Source organism: Triturus cristatus, chromosome 4_2 (genome assembly GCF_964204655.1).
Source record: "Triturus cristatus chromosome 4_2, aTriCri1.1, whole genome shotgun sequence".
Lineage (NCBI taxonomy): Eukaryota > Metazoa > Chordata > Amphibia > Caudata > Salamandridae > Triturus > Triturus cristatus.
The window spans coordinates 402,575,779-402,598,569 of NC_140586.1; the positions used below are offsets into that span (position 1 = coordinate 402,575,779).

General features: G+C 43.5%; 1 protein-coding gene and 1 pseudogene across 2 annotated transcripts in view; both read right to left on the minus strand.

Moving 5' to 3' along the window:
* Positions 1-22,791, minus strand: part of DPYD (dihydropyrimidine dehydrogenase) — a 3,539,101-nt gene that overhangs the window by 2,888,870 nt on the left and 627,440 nt on the right. The gene's annotated exons all lie outside the window — the stretch shown is intronic.
* The window catches only part of LOC146833941 (BTB/POZ domain-containing protein KCTD21-like), a 30,257-nt pseudogene continuing 20,112 nt past the window's right edge, over positions 12,647-22,791 (minus strand).

A 22,791-nucleotide genomic window follows, 5' to 3' on the forward strand; every position in this document is an offset into this window, starting at 1 on the left:
TATCAGCCAGGTATATAATGTTCTATTGGAGAAGCCTTTGATAAAATCATTGCTCACCTACTTAAAGCACTGGGCATATACTTTATGAGTAGTGTTGTTTTTTTTGGCATAAAGGCTTATTGTTAGCTGAGTAAGATCAGCCACCACGATCGATTGTGACCTAGTGACCTTGTGACCTGTTCCTCTCACACACCTAAACACACAGGTGGCTAATACAGTTAGACACAACCTTCCCTGTGTATTAGTTCCAAAAACAATATATACATATATATAAAACAAGGCCGCGAGGTAACGGCTGCAACGCATAGATGTTTGTTCAAAAATAAAAAGCTTGCTAGATAACTAACTATGGAGTGCTGACTTCGCTTTCATTTGAAAGGAGAAAGCATTTTTTCAATATATATCTATGTATACACACAGCATGTACTTTTAGACCGTTGCATGTACTTTTTTGACTGTGGCATGTCTCTTTGGACATGTGGATAATAATAACAGTCTGTTATGTAATACGAGTGGCTCATGTAGACCTTTCAAACATGGTTGCTCTATGCACATTACCACTGCCTCTCCTACCTTCCTTGCTTTTGAGGGTTCTTTTTCTCTCTTCATTGTCTCTTCTATGACGGCTGCATAGGACAGAGATCCCCCCTTAATCCCCATGCTAAGTGGTTTGAGGCGTGACACCCAACTACAGCAGGTAAGCCCCTCTACTATTATGATATTTATGTATCGTTAATGTTGATATGTAACTTTTTCACTGTCTTCTTATGCTGCATGCTAATAAGGAAGCATATGCAAATGGGGCCTTACTAATAAAAGCAAACAGTAATGAGAAGGGATTCAAACTCAATGCCCTCCGTATGACTTTTGTACATTTGAAATTAGTCAACATTATTCTATGTATGGATATGTTTGCCTAGTGTTTTTACCTTAACCATTTGCACTCAGTATGTATATTTTTTCAGAAAATAACTATTTTCTGCATATTTCTTTCACAGGTTACCACCAGTGAATCCTTCACCCTCTAATGTTTCATAAGATCACTGAATGGTTTTGTAAATATTGTGCATATATTGTGAATATGATTGATGTCTTTTTGCTTTGAGCACTTTGAACAGCAACTTTTTTATGTCCTGAAGAAAGCCTTGCCACCTTCTGTGTCATAGTTTGAAACCTGTCCACCTTTTTTTGCCACATAACTGGATCTAATCCTGCAGTGCCATTTTTTAAATTCTAGCCCAGGGTAGTCCCAATAAAAATAATTGTGAACGCTCTAGTTAGTTTTAACCATCACTTTTCACTGCTTTGCTGCCCTCACCACCCGAGCTCCACAATTGAGTATTTAGTATACCTCAAAAATATTCATGAGCTCCTCCTTCTCAGTGAGGGGGTTGTAGCCCGTATCATGACTAGGCATCACAATATGAGGAGGTTCCAAATGATGAAGCATGCCACCAATGGTGGGTGAGAGAAACTGTCCTATAAATTGGACACCCCACAATGGTTAGGTTCCCAACTGGGCTAATAATGTGCGCAGACCCAAGGGTTCCATTTTGTGTTTTGGTATATTAATTAGGGAAGTCAACCCTTGCAGGTCTTCAAACCTATCCTAGCCCTGCTTTGTGATATAATTAATCATCAACAACCTGGATTATGGCAATGCCCTAATCCTCCCTTCTAATGAATTCCTTCTAACAAAATTGCAGGTTATTCAAAACACCGCTGCCCATATGCTAAACAACCTGCATCCAAGGACACCGTCAGCCCCTATGCTTAGAGCCCTACATTGGCTCCCGATTTGAAAGACAGCACATTTCAAGCTGCTCTGCCAGACCTGCAAATCTTTGCCACAGTACCTTCAGGACAGACTCACTCTGTACCTACAGAACCGGAACTTAACATCTAGTAATCAATTTCTTCTATGTCCTGAGAATATCCAAACAGCTAAATATGGTGGCTGAGCCTTTTCCTACCTTGGCAAGCACCAATGGAACAAGCTTTTGCTTGTACATCCGTGCGTGCACCAGCCTGTCTTACTTCAAAAAACACCTTAAAACCTGGTCGTGTTAATGCTGCCTCTGATTCATCTACCTGCCGGTCAGAAGTGCTGAGATACCCCTTTGTGTATGGGTCATGCACTATATCTAGACCTAAAACTTATCATAACATCTCTCGATGTGTGTGAGAACGGGAAGATTGATCCATTGGGCAACAAAGAGATAGTGTCAAAATGGAAGGAATCTTTCCATGTCCAGTACTGCGATTTAAAGACAGAGGCCTTTCCCTGTAAACACATTGATAATAAAAGGACGACCGTGTGGAGAAACACTATTAATTTCTCCTAGCATGATGTAGGATTACTATCATCATAGGCTGCAGAGGGCATGTCAGACACCAATTCCAGAAGTTTAGGATCCACAGAAAGTTGAAGAGACCCAACAAAGAGTACAGTGTCTTTTAATAGATTCTTTAGACACAGCGTGGAAACATCTGTCTTTCAGAATTGGAAGAGATATGAGAGCTTATGAGTGGCATAATGAGGTCTACCAGGAAACAAGCATGGTTAGTTGACATTCTATAGAGTTTCTGAAAATATCATACCTTAAAATGCTGAAATACGTTGTTAAGTATTTCGCAGATAGTGAAACATATCAATTTAACGACAGGACATAAGTTATTGAGTATAGCATATGGCCTGCAGCGATTCAAATTGAGGCGAGAACATGATGATTATGACTAGACAAATCCAATGTATATCAGAGGGCCTTGGATGTAGATGTTAACTAATACACTTTGAATGCAATAGCCTCTAAAACAATAGTAGCAGAATCCAGATCATCTTCAAAAATAGATCTTCAAAAATAAACCCAATAATGCATGTTAGGTTGTGCTTATCTGAAGCTACATCTGGTTTCAATCCCAACAGTGAAAGAGAAGGAGACGAAGTGTCTTATTCAGGATTGACAAATAGCACACAATAAATAATAAACAGTATGAAATCAAACGTTATGAGCTTGTTGGAGCATTCCCTAATTTGGCAATTGTGTTTTTAATTATTTCTAAATATATCTTAAAGCTAGTGTTTTAAAAGTTTGGGAAGCAGACACTTGAACTACCACACAAGAACTGGGGTGACATGACAAAGCCAGATGTTAGAAGTCTTCTTTCTAGGAGCGGATAAAGGGGGCCCTGAGGGGTGGGAGTGTGGGGAAGGTCGTTAAGAAGGTGTCCTGAGGGTCAGTTTGTGTTCTGTTATACCACAGCTTTTTCCCCGACGAGGCGATAGTAATTAATGCACAAAATCGGAATTACCCAGATGTAAGATATTACTGAGAATGTACTGTATCTATTAAAAAAAAAAAAACTAAATGAAATAAATAAACATCATAACAGTTGGGGAACCTGGAAAACTGATTACGTTCTTAGCATAACGTGTAATTTCCCAATCAATGATACGCGTTAAAATCACTCAATTTCATAGACTGCTTAATATGAGAATGAGTAATAAATATTGTGTCTCATCGCGTTATATATTTTCAGAGTGAAAGCCTTTAACAATCAAAGGGATTTTAACTAAATTAAGTGCCAAAGTAAGTTGAGGAGTTTGAGCCCAGCTCGTGTGTAGGTATGTTTTTTAAGTGCTAGGAGGACATCCATTATGGTGTACAATGAAAGGTTTAGTAAAAAGACTGACGTTAAACATGGAAATGAAATACAAAGACTGTTAGGCTTTTCATAAACATAATATGCAGAGTACTGTCCATTTATCTGCTCGAATCGTATTAGCATTAAATTATATATATTTCACTAAGACAAGTTTAACAATTGTGCGGTTCACATGTAATTGCAATTTTTAGTATCTCCCTTGTCTTTTAAAATACAGCGTATGTTTTGTTCTGCACATCATTTAAGTACGGATCTTCTGAAGAGTGTGAAAAATCTTAATCTAATGACATGACATTAACCTTCATGTGAATTGCTTTGAGGTGCAAGAAAATGAGTTGATTAGACAAGTGCTTAAAAGCAGCAAGAATCCCGTGACATGGAGCATCACGTGTCCCTGAGCAAACGAAGGATTTGTCTTCTCGTTTCTTCTTCCTGCATCCCACATTCTAGTAATATGGGGGCTGCATTTGTTCCAGGGACTCACAATCTGCACAAGTTGTTCTCTGACCAAGTGAGCATCTCATTAATGTCACGTTTTCAGATGTGGAGACCAGTGACCACCTAAGCTCATTGACACCAATCCCGGGTGACATTTCCACTGATGTGTTTTCAGCGTGAACTCTTGAGAACACCATGAATGACCAGAACGCAATCGGCAGCTGCTGTTTGCGGCGCGTGTGTTTTTTACATTATTTTTTTGTGTCTAAAATGAGTCCTTACGTCCAAAATGAACACCAGGTCGCATTTCTCGTAAACATTTGGCACAAAATATCGGTTTTTCTTATTGCATAACTACACATCATTTTCTATTTTTTCTCTTAAGTGCACAAATTTAGATTACACGAATTTCGCACAAAAGTAATTTACATCATCATGAATAACCAAGCAAAAAAAGTTTTGCATAACTGACAACTATGCTTGTCAGACAATAGGTGGGCTCTTGATGGTATGGACAAAGTTTCTCAGCACACAACCTGCGCAACCTGGACACTTTCTAGGGAAAAACAATTCTTATAGAGGCAACACTATTGGGGTCCTCTCAGGTAGTTATGATGGCGCTGTACCATAACCTTTTGCTGAAAGAAGCCTGGATTGACGATATGTAACTGATCCATCCACAATTCCTTTATAAGACCATGTTATAAATCATATATGATAAGGTGGAAACTGAAGGCCTGAATATGATATCGGTTGGTAGGACCACTGTCCACTGTTGAGGCAGTCAAGACTCTGCCCGACAAGCAGTCGGCGGTCCGACCGCCCAATTGCACAATATGTCTGCCACGGTAGCGGTTGGAAAGTGTTCCTTAACACTGTGGCTTGTGCTGTGGCCAAGAAAAAGGGCTGCAGCACATGCCGCTGTGTTTAGAGCACAAGAAGCACATACATGCACTGTGTGTCATGCACCATATGGTGCATGGCGGTGCATGGATGTGAGTGGGGGCACTACATGTGCCCCCAGAGCCACTTTGCATTGGCCCACGAAGGACAGGGGTCCTCTTCGGGGCCCCCAAAGTCTCTTTCCAACAGCCTCTTCATGGCGGTTGGACCTCCATGAAAATTCAGTCAGAAATGGACATCATAATCCCAACGGCGGTGCCTGCCTCTGCACCGCCACCATTCAAGGTATATGATTCATACCGCCACCCCAACTAGATAGTAGATCCTGTCAGAAGTGGAGGTCTTTCCTCTATGTTTCCGATCTGCCCACCGGCATCATACTGCAGCGGTCAGATGAAAGGGCAGTCTGTAGTTGGGTCTGCCACAGATGGCCGGTCGGTGGCGGTCACAAAGGCTTGCTGGTGGCAGTCCCACAGACATTGTAATGAGGCACTAAATGTTACTCAAATCATACACACATTGATCATTCAGAATTTAGAACTTAAGTTCATAAAGTACACACTACCTTTTGCTGACCAGCAAAAAGCACATGAAATTGTGTTTGTCACATAGAATAATTGGTACTTCTGACAGGCTACTTAGGTATCACATGGGGCTTTTAAAATTAGAGAGGAAAACGTTGTTTAATCTTAAAAAATGCCAGAAAACGTGCTCCAGCGAGAGATACACATTACAGGAGATAGACCTGAATAATTCAAACAATAGACCTTAAAAGACACAGAACCTACAACAAAGCTATAGGTTTTGAAATTATTCTAGTCATTAATGAGACATTGAATGTTGCTCTACGTTGATGATGTGTGCACTGAAAGCGTAGCAATAGAGAACCACACGGACAACTGAGACTTTAGGAAGGCGTTTCCCTCGTCCAGTCCTCCCACCTCTTACGAATTGGAGTAATCTAGTTAAACTCCTCAGAGCTGCAAAGTGGATTCTGAGCATAAGGAGATGCTAATGGAAACCATGACATAAATAAATAATGTAAACATTTTGACGATGTTGAACATCATATAGCTCACACCTTAGATGTAGTAGCACGGGGGGGGGGGGGGGGAGACGGCTAACACTTTGGCTATATATCACCTCAGTAATCTAGAAAAAAAATGCAATGAATGAAAGAAGAGTAACACACATTTGGAAGAAAACAAAAGTAAGTTCATGAGATAGTTGTAAAAAAATATTTTACTTGAAGACGAGGAAGAGGAAATAAGTTAAATATTAGTTTAAAAAAAGGCTAATCCATTCAACAGGCTCACTGAAGATATTGATGTTCATTTACAATAAAGAACTTTGACCACTGTGTCACATGTTTCATGACCACTGCAAATTTAGAAAACCTAGGATCAGCAGCACTTCTTTATTGTTGAATAATGCATTGTTCCATGTCGTCTTTCAGAAAAATCTGCTATTCCTCTGAACACAAAATAATCAACATCACTGAAAAATATATGTGTTCACAATAAACCAAAGACTTATTATGGAACCGCAAGCCTAGATGAGAAAGCAGGTGAATATGTATGTATGCAAATTCCTGTTGTAGTGTCTATAGCACATATATGCTTTTAATTAAAACAAAAAAATACCGTGCAATGACAACAATATAAAGAGAAAATCCACATTATTTCTGATTCGTATCATTCTAAGCTGGATCGCGTTAACAGGATTCCTTTCTCCTTACTCTGGATTATTGATAGGTGGTTGTGACTGACAGGAAACATATTTGAGGGCATGTTGGTTTCACTACAGGCACATTTTACACCACCCCATTAAATATAAAATGAGTCTGGGTGTGTTGCATTGTGGATGCATGTGCTCACCACGCGCATGGACTCTCCTTTGCTCACAGTAACACCAAGGGCTTATTGTAACTTTCATTATTATTCAGTGTTCACACCCAAATCCTAGGAGATCTAGTTAGATGGTACAGAGAAGTAGTGTACCAGCAATGCAATACAGCAACCTTAATACTCGAGAGCTGGTGCGGATGAGGGTTTCCAGGTTATGTCAAGCAGGCGTCAATCAGTTGATGGCTCTCGGCAGCTACATTCATCATGGGAACTGCATGGACATTTGGAGGGGATTGGTGTCAAGGCTGTGAGAAAGAACAGAAGAGTGTGACACAGGCCTGTCTTGCCTTTTCAATTTTCTGTCTTCTGTGATAGAATCATGTATTATGAATTTTTGTTTCACCTCCTGCTCATCTCTGTAATAAATTTATGACATGATGAACACTTGCCTTCTGAAGTGAAGTTTTGTTGAACTAGAATTACTTTCCAATAAAAATTTATTTTAACACTGTGGCACAAGTGTTGTTTATTTAGTCAAATTTGGGGTGTGCAACGATTTTCTTTCTGGCAGCTACAATTTGTAAAGTTTTAGATTTTTTGTAAAGCTTTACATGTTTGCCCTTCACAGTGGCTGTAAAGTCTCAAGGTTTACCTTTGCTCGAGAAAAGTATTTCTTACCCATTAAAGAATAATTTCTGCACACAGCTATATCATTTTCACTTATCAAACCAATCCAAACTGGAAAATGAATACAGAACGTACCTCAATGTTTAAGGTTTACAAAGCTGTTAAAATTGAATTGTGCAAGACCAGAAGACTAAGGGAAACCTTCAGAGCGGCTTCTCCAACGAGTACCCTGTGAGATACTGGTAATTCTCCAGTTTCTTACTTGTAAGAAGCTCTCCTGTGTGCAACCCAGCCTACTAAATTAGAAGTAGAAGCTTTTGCCCCACTGAAATTGAAAGGTGTGTGTTAGAGACAAAAATGTGTGTATTTTCTGAACCGATAAGCTGATATTGGAATTTCCAAAATATATTTAAAGCAGATATTTGAGTGATAACTCATGTGGCATTGGAGAGGTTGAAAACAAGTAGTATTACTTGGGTGCCAGAGCATTTACAGCTATTGAAGTTATGTATTAGTAATGTAAAAACATTCCAAGTTAAATGAGAGGACAGAGAGAGAGGAACATATGGGGAGAGAGCCAGTTACAGGAAGTCCATCAAGGACACCAACAAGCAGGAAGAAACCTCTCTGGAGATCAGGACCATTTTTCTTTCTGTTTTCACTGGCTTGGCAAAGTTCATTTTCTTGAATGGAACAGGCACAGCGGTGACTCAGCTGAAGATAAAGCGATCCCTTCCAAGAAGGTAGGGATCTCTAAATTTGACAAGTGGCCCCCTGTCAAAGCAGCAGAGGCCAACATCTCTACCAACTTGATAGGCCAGTGTACCACCTACTTAAGACTAAATTACCTATCCTTCCCCCAGGGCCGGACCGGCAGTAGTAGGAATCAGGTATTTGCACGGGGGGCTGGAAGGGTGGGGGTCAGTTTTTGAGCAGTGGGGATCAGTTTTGGAGCAGTGGGGGTCGGTTTCGTTATTGGGGGCTGATTTTGCAGCGATGCTGCATTATCGACTCCTAGTAACAAAAGCAGCAGGTCTGGGGGCCAGTTTGGTTAAGCAGTAGTGCTTCACGTTTGCTCCCGGCTCCCCCCTGGAGGGTGGGGGCCGGTCCAATGAAATTGCCAGTCCTGTTTTGCGTACCCAGTCCAGCCCTGCTCTCCCCACTGAAGCCCTTAATGATTTGGGTGGTGTGCTAATAGCATATCAGACAAAAAACCCTCTGTGCACCCAGATCAGTATTATAACCCCAATTCAGACTATTCAGACTGGTTTTAGCCAGATAGGCCAGGCACAAATTGGACAAGCTGAAAGTAAACATGTATTTTTAGCAATGTTCAGAACTTACAATAACTTGCACTATTAGTGTATTTCCCCCATTTGTAGGTCCATAAAGTCCTCGGCTAAAAAACTGTGCACGTGGTAAATACTGAACACTATGCTGTTGCACCATTATAACCCTCTTTTTCCGTAGCACTCAGAATCAGGGCAACACCTGTTTCCTGTAAAGTATATTAATTAGACCGAAGTGAAATTTCTTTCATTCGGGGTAATTTTGCCTAATTTCTGGCATTTCATGTTATAGATTTAGGGTTATGTCAATACGCCACATTGTGCGAAGAAGATTTTGTTTGGGTAAACACTGGTGTTATGAAACTTGAGGGGGCCCCCTTGCAAGGGTCGTAGAGGGGCCCCCTCCAAACTCAATCAGGAGCTCTCCAGTCAGAGTATTGTGCTGAGGGGACCCCCAGGAGGTTAGGGGTCCCCGCACCGAAAGGGCTGCAGGGGCCTGTGTTACGCCACTGTGGGTAAAATTCCTATTGCAGGGGAGGACAGAAACGACACGAAATAACTGAACTGGAGTGGCTATTGTTTGAAAGCTGGGTATCAATAAATCAACAAAAAAATTAATTTTGATCTTAGTTTTTACCAGAAGGGACTTCTTTAAATATGAACAATTACCTTTTTTAACGTCTTTATTCATTTATTCATATATTTACAGGGGAAGGGCCCTAGTGACTGAGGCTACTGTACATATAGCATAAACTTATTCTCAAGACATTTCCCTGTTCTTTGTTAAGTCCTTGGTTCATTAGTATTCTGAATAAAAATCACTTATCCTCCGCTTTAATATTGCATCTTCAACCCTTGGAATGTCTGCATTTTTTGTTTTAGAAAATCAAGTACTTTCAATGTAATACTTTGTAAAATGTTTGATGTTTCAAGGCAAACAGCTCTATTTTTTGTTTTTGGGGATTTCATTTTAAATTTGTGTAGAATTTGTGATATTCATCGTGTTTTATATATTGTAGCCTATCAGCCGAGGGAAATTGATGTAGTTCCAATGCATTTTTCCCATTCTCACTGTTGCTGTGCTGAAGCTATTATTTTTTATTATTATAAGGGCTTGTGGTAGACTTTAATTCAAAATCTAGATTATTTTTTGTCTGCATGTTTTGCCTGCAGCTGTAGTGGGTGGCGATCACAATAAATAGCGTCCAGCACAAAAATGTATACCCCAAAGGCTAAATTGGGTCAAAAAAAATAAAAATACCTAAGAAAGAGATGACTCAACCAGACGGATTCACCAAAGAACGAAAATATATGTGCACTACAATGTTTTGGCTGCCACCTTCCTCAGGTAGTACAAGAGTGTTTGCTAAGTTGATATATATATATATATATATACATATATATAGGGTGACTTTGCTTTAATAAATCACGCAAAAGAAAGATTGTGGCCACGGCGTGTTGTCTGTTGAAGGTTAGAGACGACGTTCAGTGTGGGATTATTAGGGGCTTGCGCCCCCGCCACGGCCCGCCATTGCAAGAGGCTCGGGTTCAACGCAAACTCAGCGATTGGATTCAAATAAGTATAACCCCTGCCTGCCATCGCCAAGTATAAGGATACACCTGCATGGGAAGCCCCGACCAGTTGGCGTAAATACAGCCAGGATTGCTGTTTATATACGCCCACAACAGGTACTGGGGGATATCGTGCTAGGAAGATGTAAATTCAGAGGCGAAACTGAAGGGCAAATGGAGTGTGACTGCAAGTGGTTACCTCCGGACATTCTTTTAGCGTGAACGCGTTTTTTCGCGTTGATACTGAATTATTATGGCAATGTCTAGAAATGACAAGCGAAGTGAAGCGGCCAGTAAAATGTTCGAGAAACAGTCCTTGCTCGGCACTAGTAATGAACTAGCTGACTCGTCAAGTATAGCGAGTAGTGGAACCCCGAGGAAAGTCCTATGGGACAAACTTTGGAAATTATTCAAGCAGGAACAGAACAAATGGTGGGAAGCGACCACGTTGCAGAAATATTTGGAGGCATGCCGTATCCCACGCGGTCTCCGCATTTTCATTGCACCTACCTTCAATGACCCGGATCCTGACCTTGTGGAGGAATGGTCAGCTAATAATCATAGCGGTTCAATGGTAATGCTCCAATTATTGGTAAAATATGCCAAAAGAGACAATGACAAAATCACGCAAGAGATTGACGACACAACTGCCAAGTTGAAAGCATGCTGTGAGGAGGAAGAATTTCAGCGTGATTTATCCAACAAAATGGAGTTGAGATTGGAAAAGATTGAGAAGGAAATCAGAGAAAAGAAGCAACACAAATTTCTTCGCGATCTAATAGACAATGAGAAGGAACAAATATTGACCTTCGCTAAGCGGTATGATCATTTACGTAGTACTTCGCCAATAACAGACAAAGTACCTGAAACAACTCCAAGTGCTGAAAACAGTAATGAGCAGGCAGCAACCAATGAGATGACCCGAACCCCGGAACGTGCAACTAGCAGTAATGGTGGCACAGGGGAAGCGGGAGCAAAAGATCGAATTTTAAAGGAGTTCATTATCATGGCACAGGGCAGAATGACAGCTCAAAACAAGCAAGGTGCAAGTGGACAGAGAGGTCGTGGTCGAGGAGGAAGAGGCAACGGAAGGCTAACGGTAATGCAGAGAGAAGGAATGGACAGTCCAGTGGGATCCAGAACAAGGGGACAAAAAAAGCTACCAAAATGAGTCATACAGCAACAACTGACAAACAAACTGTGGTTAATCTTTCTGAATGAACATTGAATAACTCGGAAATAGAAGTACTTTCTTTGGGACTAACATTCTGTCCTGCGGCTGAATTCGACTACACACAGACACGCATAGATTTGTTTCAGTTCACCCGAAAAACTGAGTCTGAAGAAGTGGTTTGCTACGAGAGTAACGTCACAAGATAATGATGTAAGTGTTGTTCCAAGCAATATTCATATTGGGGACATTGAGCTGTTACATACCTTAAATGAACTGGGAGGTCAACAAAATGTTATTCCAGATCCATATATTAATCTTATTAATGAAAATATCAGGTTGGATCTAAGTCACAACAGTGGCTTTAGACCTAAGTCTATTTTCTTACCACAAATTGTAAATGAGGCAATTGATGTCTTTGAGAAAGGGGTGATCAAAGACCTTAAAAAACTATCCAATACAAAAGGATTTGGCATGAATAACATAACAACCTCCCAGAAGCAAGCCATAAAAAGCCTTAGAGATGATAACAGTATTGTGATTAAGAAATCCGATAAGGGTGGCAATATTGTTTTATTATCAAAAGTTAAGTATGTAGAGGAGGGTATCAGGCAAATCAGCGATGTTTCAAGATATAAAAAGAGCTCTAGAAATGTCTATGAGAAAGTAAATAATGAATATCAAGAGCAGTTATGGGAATGGAAAGAAAGAGGTTCATTAGAGCAAGAAGAATACACATTTTTACAATGTAAACACCCCATAATTCCAGTTCTTTATCTTCTACCCAAACTGCATAAGGACAAAACTAATCCCCGGGTAGGCCTATGCTGTCCTCCAGAGCGAGTTGCTTGGAGAATACCTCCAGGTATGTAGATCACTATTTACAACCGTTGGTGCAAAATCTTCCATCATCTGTAAAGGATACTAGAGATTTTTTACGATTAATTGAAGGTGTAAAATGGAATGAAAATTGCGTATTAATGTGTCTTGATGTCAACAGCCTTTACACAAGTATCCCTCATGACCTTGGTATAGAAGCATTCAGGTATTTTTTCAAAGACAGATCTGTGTCCTTTTTGTTTCACACGGAAATGATCATCAACATGATGTATACTTGTTTGACGAGAAACGTTTTAATCTTTGATGATCAGGTCTATCGTCAAACTCTCGGGACTGCGATGGGCACCTGCTTCGCCCCCAGCTTTGCGTGTCTCTACCTGCGCCAGTGGGAGGAACGGGTGATCAGTGTCCTGGATTTGTTTAAAGAACATGTTAAAGTTTTGGCCAGATATATTGACAACATTTTTTGTGTTTGGGAGGGTAGTAAGGATGAAGCAGAAGTTTTTGTGGACATGCTAAACAAAAATACACTCAACCTCTCACTAGTCAATTGAATGTGAAAACTATTGAGTTTTTGGATGTACTGATAGAAGTAAACAATGACAAACTTGAAACTTTCTTATATAGAAAGAAAACGGTGGGTAATAGTTTATTACATGCCCGAAACTGCCATCCTGCGAATCTCATCAAGAGTATTCCTGACGTAATTGTAGCACGATGGAAGGCTATAATATTGAAAAAAGTAGGATGATTGGCCGATTTAAAGCAAGGGGTTACAGTCAAGAATGTATATCCAAAGCCTCCAAACAAGTTGAAACCAGGGATAGAAAGGATCTGTTGAAGACAGAAAATGAGAAAGAATGTGACCAGGAGGGTATTAACAGCGTAAGGTTTATTACGACCTACAGTAATAAAGCCGAAGAGGTACAGAAAAGCCTTGGCAAATTTTGGAATGTCCTAAAGACTGATGTTGACCTTGATGAGTATCAAGTACTGTACAAGGGTTCTTTGTATGTGGCAGATGCAAGGTCTGCAAGTACAGTACTATTTGTAAACAGGTTAAGCTCTCCACTGAGTGTAGATCATTGAAAATTCAAAAACATGTCTCATGCAATACTGAATATGCTGTTTATGCCCTCAGATGCCCCTGTGACAAATACTACATTGGAAGTACCATACATAAAGCCAAAAATCGTGTCCTGGAGCATCGGAAGGCAATAACACACCATGATAAGCAATATCCTATAGCGAGGCGTTTTTTCTCCCATCATAATCAGAACACCAGTCTGTTATCCTTTATTGTTCTGGATAGTATCCCCAGGAGAGAAAGAGGGAGGAACAGGACGTGAGACTTAAGATGTCTGGAATCCAGGATGATTATTGAGCACCAAACGATAAAACCGAAGGGCCACAGCAGTGACGAAGCACTAGCGGTGCATTTAGGCTGAGTTATATATTATGGACAGTTTCTCGTGTTTAAATGCCGGATTGATCTGAGGAATTTTAACTTATGGCCTTATGTTCACTTTTTAAATCTAAGTATTGAAAGTGTTAATGTAAAAAATGAAACATTTTTATATATGTGGTATTTATTTTTGTAATTTTATTATTTCACATTTCGGATTTGTAACGTAAGCAAGTGGAAGGCGAAAGCATCAAAATATCTGCCAGAATGGCGTAATAACATTGGCTGATGGCATTTTGAGACTTTCTTATTGGAAATTTAGGGTTTGACAGGTGTTTATGAAACCCCAATATGGGGCGAGGGGTACTAAGGGGAGCGGTTACCTCCGAGCATTATTTTCAGCCCACTTGGGCTTTATCTAAGACTTACTGCACGAAATGATGATAATTATGTCCACTAAGTAATATAATTTTTTACTATAAATTATGCCCACTTGAGCTTGACTTTGCAACACAGTGCTGCGATGGCAGCCGCTGATAGCATATTGGAATTGACGGGTTTGTCAATGACTAGTCACACCATAGAAATTATGGGATTTGTAGTTCATAGCAGATTGACACGCTATGCTAGACTTGGAATTATGACTATGTGTTCCGGATTGTATGGAAAATCAGTTTGGTTAATTCCCTTGTCGTTATGTTCAAGTTTATGCCCACTGGGGCTTGACACGTTGCTGCGATGTCAGCCGTTTTAATTGATTTGGAATCCCATTATGAAGACTGGGTGTGTAGTTGTGTTTACATACCATAGGAACTATGGGAAATATAGTCTATGAGCAGACTGAGACACTGCCCTAGACATTTACAAAAGTTTTCCAGATATCACTTGCAACCCCACAACTAGAAAATTATGTACAGAACCCTGAATTGAAATGATGATGGCCATTATTATTATTGTGTTGCCTGAAAGTGGCGAAACGGCTAACTTTGCCTTTTTCTTTATTTCTGTGTTAAAGGATTACACTTCATGAAGTCGGTTTTCACTGTTTATGAAATTATATGTCACATGATTTGTATATAACTTTATGGATTTCTGTATACACACTACTCGTGAACAAGGAGCGGACGCTCCGAAACGCATAGGGTGACTTCGCTTTAATAAATCACGCAAAAGAAAGGGTGAATTTGCTTTAATAAATAACGCAAAAGAAATATTGTGGCCACGGCGTGTTGTCTGTTGAAGGTTGGAGACGATGTTCTGTGTGGGATTATTAGGGGCTTGCGACCCCGCCACGGCCCACCATTGCATGAGGCTCGGGTTCAACGCAAACTCAGCGATTGGAGATATATATATATATATATATATATCACTGGGGATAATAACAAAGGTTAAAGTAATGGTAGGTGAATATGTCAGTGACATTAACTTTTTGAACTAAACAAAAACACAGAAATCCACCAGTTATAGGTAGCACAGCTGACTGTACTTTGTGCCTCAGTCATGCACTGTTTATGACCTCACTTATTACATCACTCATGGCAAATTCTATGACATTCCTTATGTCTTCACTCATGACCTCTAAAATGACATCACTGTTGACATCACTGATGACATCATCCAAGCTTCTCTTGCACAGATTGCTCTATAAATGGGTATAGCATTAGTGTTCAAAAGTAAGTACAAAATAGCTCAGACGAATATGAGGCATGTTTAATACCAGCACAGAAACAATTCCTTTAGGTGTAGTAAGCATGGGTTATGTGCTACATTGACACTATACCATACACTTCATGGGTAGCGTAGTTCACATTAACAATCAACCACAGATAGATAGGAAACCCTCATTGCAGACGATGATCAATCTGTATATAACTGTTCAGAGAAAGCCAAGTTCCTAAAAATACTGAACTTCTGTTACAAAATGAATGCCCTACTTTGGAGAGCTTTTATACTTATCAATTGTCTGACAGTCACTGAACTTACATTGAGAAACAAAGATGATATTAGTAGAGAAGTGGGTACTGTAAACACTCCATGGAGAGAGTTTACACTGTTCCAAACTAATTGCAGACAGTGAAACTCTCATGTGAAATACACAACCGAGTATTAAAATGTATCTAATAAGGACAGTGCACACTTTTTTCAACACCAAGCAAAAAAAGAATCATTTTCCGAAAATAAGCTGCGTCTGAAGGTGCTAAAGATTATACCACCTGCACCCATCATAATACTTTGAAAGCTTTACAGATAGCCCATCAAGAAGAGACCAGTCCATCCACACACCCTAATGCGCACACCCATGCTAAGAGAAATGATTACAGAAGTCGATCTTACTTTAGTGAATGGAACAGGTTATTCATCAGACAAAACATGTTCAGAAAGGTTTGAGTTTCTTAGTAAAGCCTTTCACACCCACCCTTCGCTGTCCGTATGAAAATAAAATATTACCCAACATTAAAAAAAACATTAAAAATTAGGTGAAAATAACAAAGGTAAAAGTAACATTATAGTTAGGTGTAATAAAAAGATTTTTTTATAGAAGTTCACTAAAAAACAAAGTTTAAAGTAAGGTTATGGTAAGGTGAATATGTCAGTGACAACATTACCATTTTTAAATTTAGAAAAAGCAAGAAATTTTCCAGTTATAGTTAGCAGCACTAGCTATAACTTTCGCCCAAACAATGCACTGCTTCTGACCTCGCATATGACATCACTAATGATCTGTTCTATGACATCATTTAAGGCATCACTGATTACCTATCAAATGACATAATTGACAATATCACTGATGATATCACTGACTACATCATTCAATGAGTGCGTTAGTTTGTTTTATAGTTTACATAGTGGCGGGTAAATACCATATTACTTTTCTACCTAATTTTGCCCAACCTGTGTCCAGCTTATGGGTGTAAGTGTTTACAAAACACATGTGCTCCTAGTGCATCATAGCTGTGTAGAGGTAGTGAACATGCTATAAATCTTTATATTGAAGAGTTACTCTGGGTGCATGTGACAGCATGTTCCACAAATGTGTTTTGGTACTGCAGATTTGTTTTTTCCAACAGGGCAAACATTTCACATATTACATTATTGTGAGCAACCTTGAGTTATTAGACAGAATCGTCTCAGTATAACAATTTCTACTTAACATAGAAGACTGTGTGCACCAAGGTCTAACCTTTGTACATGTGCATGTTTTGCTTCAGAAGATGTGCTATCTGTAAAGCTTTCACATTAGTATAAGGAGTGCAGACAATATGGTCTTTGGCACATTCAAACCTTGGTATTTTAAGTGAATTGTTGCGCTTTGGACACTGTGCTTAGTAGATACTTTCTAATACCCTGTGGTGTATTTAACATGAGAGTTTAACTGTCTGCAAACAGCGTGATACCGTGTAAACTCTCTCCATAGAGTAAACACTAATAACAGTACCCACTTCCATTTTTCCACTCATATTCACTTTATTTCTCAATGTAGGTTCGGTGACTGTCACGGGTTTGATACAGGTAAAGAGTGTACGTAGTAGAGCATTAGGTATGTAACAGGATTTAAGTATTGTGAGGAACTTAGGTTGCCCTGAATAGTTGGATACTGAATGAACACTATGTGCAGAATAGGATACCAATTAATTTGTGATTTATAGTCAACGTGAACTTGGCTACCCGTGAAGTGTATGTTTTTGTTGTTGGTTTTATCCCCAGGGACTGCCAGCAACCTGGCACACTTTTGATTATGAATGCGGGTGGGCCCAGTGGGCCCTCATGCCGCCTCAGTGACCACCACCTCCCCAGGGCTATTTCCACTTATGTAGGGAAGGTCTCGCGGACTTCCCAGCCCCTGGGATCACCACCTCTATGGGACTAATTTAAACAATATGGTGGCCTTGCAGACCCCCAACCCTGGAATCCATCACCTCTCCGGGGCGAATTTCAATAATATGGGGGGTCTTGTGGACCCCCCGGTCCTGGATACCACCACCTCTCTGAGGCACACATATTTTCCAGTAATGCGGGGGGTATATGGCCTACACCACTGCCTCGGGGACCGCCAACTCCCCGGGGCTAAAATAAATAAAGCATGGGGGCCTCTAGCTCCCCATGCATCCCTGGGGACCACCATCTCCCCGGGTCATGCGGCCCCCCTTCCTAATAAAGAAAGAGAAAAGCTGGCAACTTGCAGGAGGCCCTTCCCCCTTTCTCCACTGCTCTGCAAATGCACCTCCTGGCACAATCCTGGTTGGGGATGACGTATCCTTGGCTGCTGAGGGTCCTAAGGGTACAACAAGACCTCCTGTTACCTCCAGTATGCCCCACACAGTGGAATTGCCGAAAGGTGGTCAAAGGCCATGCCCCCTGTTAGAAATGGGATTTCTGGCTGGCTAAGGCTTGCGCCAAAGTCAGGCAGAAACCACCACTCTAGTCAGGGCAAGGAAGTTACACGCCAAAGATAACCCCTGCTCACCCCCTTGGTAGCTTGGCACGAGCAGACAGGCTTATCCCTGAGGCGATGTGTAAAGCGTTTGCGCGCGCACCCAGCAACAACACCCAAGGCCCACCACAAAGGAAACTCCACACAAGGTATTCTATAAAAATAACCTTTGTATTATACACAACACATTAGATAAAAACACACACTTTACAATGTGCCAACAGGCACGGGCAGAATTTACAAGGGATTATATATACAGGGGACAGGGCCACATGGACCACTGTCAGGAATTAGCACTTTGTAGAAATAGCACTTAGAACGTAGGAATAATACTTTAGAACATAGGAATAAAACTTTAGACCATAGCACTTACAATCACTGTAGCACTAAAAATAGAGCATATAGCACACAACCAGTAAATACTGGCGCAATAATGATCTCAGCGTCATCACACTAGCATGACTACTATTAGCAAAACAATCTCCAATGTATAAACACAGTTTAGGAAGGAGGATATCATAAAGACATTGCGCAGGTGCAAAAGTACATATATAAAAATCACCAGGTACCCTAAGGGAGGGCGCAATACAGAAAAACTGTCCCCAGGCCAACTGGCCTCTCAGGGGTGCAGAAATGACCAATATACAGCGATATCAGGGAGCGACTATGCAGGCTGCGCAAGCCAGGCGCACAAGGCACAACCTAAACGTGGCAGCTGCCCACTAAGTGCTGGGCAGCTGTAGGGACTGGGGCCTGGGCACCTCTGGGCCCTTAGAACAATCTGTCGCCCTTGGAGCCTCTCTGGGCTCTAAAACAGTGAAATGCCCCCTAGAGCCTGTCAGGGCTCTATGCAAATATTGCCCCCGTCGTTGGAGCGTCACGGGCTCTAGAACGAAGGTGCCTCGTGGGAGTCCTTCTAGACTCAACAAGAATAATGCCCCCAGAGCCTCGCAGGCTCTAAACAATAATGAAATGCCCCCGAGTTGCAGATCCCTTGGTCGGAGGGAGGGAGCCTCGTCGGAGCGGCCCACTGCCAAGCGGGGCCGCTCTGGAAGGAATGCCGGCAGGACCCTTTCCCGGAAACAGAGTAAAGTCCCCACCAATGTGCCACTCACCGGCGGGTACGGAGGCTTCCCGGACTTCTCTTTTCTTCGCCGGTTGGCGGGGTGGGCTCCCGCCGAACCTCCGGCCCTGCTTCTTCTCCGGGCCGGCCCAGCGCGGGGTAGGCTCCCGCCTGGGTCTCGAAGGGGAATCAGTCCAGCCGCGCGTCGTCGGAAGGAGGCGGGGTAGGCTCCCGCCCTCCTACTTCCGGTTGTCCCGGAGTCCCGCCCCCGGCCTGCCTGACTTCCTACAAGCCCGGCCGTGGCGGTGATTCTACAACTCGGCAACCAGAGGGGTAGGCTCCCTCGTGAATAATCATACGAGCGGGGTGGGCACCCGCTCGAGGTCGCAATAATGCGGGGTGGGCACCCGCCAACCAATTAATTAAATAAGCGGGGTAGGCACCCGTGTAATACACGGCATGAACAGCGGAGTGGGCTCCCGCTCGATCTCGGCCAAAACGGGGGAATCCCTATGTCGGGGTTCCCCCCGTGAAGTATCGTAGCGCTGTTGGGGCCACAGGTAGAGCGCTCCTAGCGCTACCAGTAAAACAATAAGCGCTTCTGGATGTTGGGGGCCCAAATAAAGCGCTCCTAGCGCTATGAAGCAAATGAAAGCGCTCCCAGGCGCTTAGGGATAAAAACCAGGTCCAGAACAAAGTCTTCAGAGGTGGGGGGTCAGGACTGGGCCCAGGGGCCAGCTCACAGGGCCCTCCAGCAGGGAGGCAGTCCCCAGTGGCGGTCTCTCCTGGCGCCCAGCAGCAGCAGCCCCCCTCAGGTAAGATCCTGGCAGAGAACAGTTTCTGTGGGGACACAGCCCCATTTTTATACAGGCAAACCCTTTGTTCTGGGTTCAGGGTGAGGGGGAAAACCAGTCGCAGCTGGTTGGGGAGCACCCTTGATGTGCTCAGCCCCTCACTCTATTCACTGGAAGGGCTAGGGTCGTCAGTCGCACCACAGGGGGCGGGGCCAGCATTGTGTTTGGAAAACCCTGTCCTATTCAGGACCCAGGTGGACTCCTCCCACCCATCTAGCTGCTGATCTCCCCATTCACCACTGGGTGACTCATCCTGACACTGGGGAATCCCTAGCCCGTCACATGACATGACCAGCCAATCACGCGACAGACACACTGCACACAGAAGTGCCCACTTCTAGAAGTGGCACTTCCACACTAGGTACATACACGCCGCACACATCATCGCGCAGCATTCACTCCCACGAGTCCGCACATACCAAACTCGGGCCTGCACACCCCACGCATCAGGAACTACTAGGGACACATACATTCCCCATGCATTCCTATGGGAGGGCAGGCCTATCTCACCACATGCACTCAGAGCACGCACGCACTTTACCCTGGGACACAGGGAAAGTGCGCAGGAAACCAAAAAATCACCACACCAAGTCATCAGTAAAAAGCAAAAAAGTTCAGGGGTGAACCTGCCAGAAGGGCCAAGTCCAACACAACCCCCTTCCAGCCAAAACGCAGGGCAGCCCAATCACCACCGTGATGGACTTCCCTGCTTGGGGCGATAGAACACGGACGCGGGCCCGCAACTGCAGGGACACCCTCCGGTTCTACGCCACGGTGAACCCATGGAATTCTTTCTAACACCACTGTCTGGACCAACTGGGCTACCCCACTGGTACTCCCAAGCTGTCCGCGGCCAAGACCAGGCCCTAGGCCACCCAGGTGCCACTGGTCTTTGCCTAACCACAGAGTGGGGGGTAGTAACCCCTGGCACATAGCGGCCATTTTCCACTCTTCCTCTTTGAAAGACAGGACTAGACTGCCACTGGTTCTCCAGCCTAGGGTCTACACCCTCAGGCGGACCAGGAGTCTCAGGGAAGGCTCTCCTCCCCCTACCTCTTCTCCTAGGGTTCCTCCTCCTCTGGCGAGGGGTACACCTAGAACGCCATTCCAACCCAGGGTTTAACCCCTCAGGTTGTACCGGGGGCAGAGGTGCGCTCTCCCACCCTCTGCACCCCCTTCCAGAACCCTGCTCCCTACCAACTGGGGCGGTACCTCTGGAAGAAGAACTGGTCGGGACGCTGATTACAGACGTCCCACCCTTCAGGTCAGGCTGATCCCGAACCTGGCCTTCCAACCTCCGGCCTAGAACCTTTGGTGGAATAATTGCCTGGCACTCCAGGACTTCTGGGGATCTCCACTCCATCCCCCTGAGGCTATCAAATGACACGTATGTCGAGCGACTGTCTGTCTGGCGCTGATCTCCCGTCCCCTGTCCACCTGACAGTGCGCGGAGATCCCCCAGAACAGAAGTGGTGTCACCCTGGTCACTACACGGGAACCTAGCCCAACTGGGAAGTCCCTGACCCACCGGCTCTTCCACTGGGGAACTCATCCCCCAATCACTCACACTGGACTCCTGTACCCTCCCTACCGGAGCGGTACCGCCAGACTCCAGAACCACAGGAGCCCTGGTTACAGGTGCCCCAGGTCCTCCACTCACTAAGAGATCTTCCTCAAGTGGACTAACAGGACAGCCTAGGTCCCCAACTTGGTGTTCCCTCATGAAACCATCCAAGTCCTGAGGCAGGGTTTCGGGCGTCTGGGGACCCTCGGTCACCCCCTCACTCCTGCTCCACTGAGCCAGGCAGCGAGCCCCTACACCCTCCTCGCTATCCTGGGACCTAGCTGGGCTACACTGAGCCTCCTCCACCACGCTGGGCTGGAGGATCTCTGACCCACTATTGTTGGAATCACTCACTAATGACACTAGAGAACCTCTGGCCCTTTCCCAGAGGTCTGCTTCCTCTGCAAGTTCAAATGGACAAAAAGAGTTATACCTCAACAGGTGTTGGCGCAACCCTGGAGAACAACTACTGAGCATCTGCTCCTTGATAATCATATTTAGTACTCCATCCAAATCCTGCTCCGGGTTAAACACCAACCAGTCCACCAGGGCATCATGACATTCCTCCACAGCCTCCTCCCAAGACTGGTGAGACAGCTTCTTACTGCCCCTGAACTTCAACCTACATTCCTCCTCTCGGGAACAAGGTACCACACTCGGGGAACTGGGACTGGGACTCTCTATACTGCACTTTATATTGCTGCCCCCCCTGGACTCCACCCTCACTGGGGAATCCAGAAAACTACCACTGCGCTCAGGGGACAGGGAAATGGGTGAGGCGCTATCTTCTACGCTGGACCCAGCAAGGGACTCCCTACCTACGGGGTCCTCACTCTCTACTGGCGTCCAGGTACTGTCATCTTCTTCTGAGTCTTCAGGGCTCCCCACAGACCCACCACCCTCCAGGTGTGAGGCCCGGGCCCTTTCTTCCTCACTGCGCTCACGTTTCCATTCATCTGCTTGCCATCCAATCATGTAGTTCCTCAATTCGTACACAGTGTCTGACTCTCTCACCCCTATGTTTCTTTCTCTACAGAACCTTTCCAACTCCTGCATACTGTAATAAACTAGATCACTGAGATCAAAAGCAGGCTCCATTCTGGCAGACGTTCTAGAGAAA